The following is a 1886-nucleotide window of genomic DNA, read 5'->3' as shown; positions in this document are numbered from 1 at the left end:
GGGAAAGAATCTATAGAAAGCAAGACAACATCAATGGAAACAAGGAAGAAAGTACCCAGAAGATGGAGAAACAAGAAGATTCCTACAGAAAATTTCTCACCAGCTGATGAAGTGATCTCTACATACTTTCCATCTATACCACCTCACCTCCCCACTATTCCATCTCAGCTACCTCCTGTGTACACTATCAACAAAATCTTGTCCTTAGAGCATATGGAGCTTATCAACAAAGCCAATGGACATAGGTTCACTGCAAGAGGAGAAGATTTCAAGCACCACCGACCACCCTGACAAGGGTCAACCGTCAAGCTAATGACGTTAAAGAAGTGCTTCATGGGAGGCAACCCATGTTCTATACCTCTTTCTTAAATCTCTAATAATAGTAATAAGGCAATTTCCATAAAATTTCAAATCAATTTTGACAACTAATATAAAGCTCCTCTACATGCAATGTATAGTACATGATAAGTTTGGTGTTCAAAGCACACCAAGTGAGGTTTGAACACACTCTATGAGGAAGATTTATTCCCCAAAATTGTTGCACCATGTGATCACAAACAAGTTTGGTGTACCAACATGCATGCATGGGAAGCTGGTGCACGAAATTGTGATCATCAATGGCGCCATCAACATGGTACGCTCAATTGCAATCTCAACTCTTTATCACAACTTCGCACAGCTAACCAGCAAGTGCACTGGGTCGTCCAAGTAATAAACCTTACGCGAGTAAGGGTCGATCCCACGGAGATTGTTGGTATGAAGCAAGCTATGGTCATCTTGTAAATCTCAGTCAGGCAAACTCAAATGGTTATGGAGGATAACATAAAACACAAAATAAGGATAGAGATACTTATGCAATTTATTGGTGAGAATTTCAGATAAGCGTATGGAGATGCTTTGTCCCTTCCGTCTCTCTGCTTTCCTACTGTCTTTATCCAATCCTTCTTACTCCTTTCCATGGCAAGCTGTATGTTGGGCATCACCATTGTTAATGGCTACAGTCCTGTCCTCTCAGTGAAAATGTTCAACGTGCTCTGTCACAGCACGGCTATTCAACTGTCGGTTCTCGATCATGTCGGAATAGAATCCAGTGATTCTTTTGCGTCTGTCACTAACGCCCCACAATCGCGAGTTTGAAGCTCGTCATAGTCATTCAATCCTTGAATCCTACTCAGAATACTGCAGACAAGGTTTAGACCTTCCGAATTCTCTTGAATGCTGCCATCAGTTCTAGCTTATACCACGAAGATTCCGATTAAGGGATCCAAGAGATATCCACTCAATCTAAGGTAGAACAGAGGTGGTTGTCAGGCACACGTTCATAGGTGAGAATGATGATGAGTGTCACGGATTATCACATTTATCAAGTTGAGGAACAAGTGATATCTTAGAACAAGATTAAGCTGAATTGAATAGAAGAACAATAGTAATTGCATTAATACTCGAGGTACAGCAGAGCTCCACACCTTAATCTATGGTGTGTAGAAACTCCACCATTGAAAATACATAAGAACAAGGTCTAGGCATGGCCGAATGGCCAGCCTCCCAAAGAGATAAAAACATGATCAAAAGATGAAAATACAATAGCAAAAGGTCCTATTTGTAGAGAACTAGTAGCCTAGGGTTTACAAATATGAGTAAATGACGTAAAAATCCACTTTCGGGCCCACTTGGTGTGTGCTTGGGCTGAGCATTGAAGCATTTTCGTGTAGAGACTTTTCTTGGAGTTAAACGCCAGCTTTTGTGCCAGTTTGGGCGTTTAACTCCCATCCTTGTGCCAGTTCCGGCGTTTTACGCCAGAATTCTTGAGCTGACTTGGAATGCCTGTTTGGGCCATCAAATCTCGGGCAAAGTATGAACTATTATACATTGCTGGAAAGCCCAGG

This window comes from Arachis duranensis, chromosome 3 (genome assembly GCF_000817695.3).
Source record: "Arachis duranensis cultivar V14167 chromosome 3, aradu.V14167.gnm2.J7QH, whole genome shotgun sequence".
In the NCBI taxonomy this organism is placed as follows: Eukaryota; Viridiplantae; Streptophyta; class Magnoliopsida; order Fabales; family Fabaceae; genus Arachis; species Arachis duranensis.
This window is presented reverse-complemented; position numbering follows the sequence as displayed.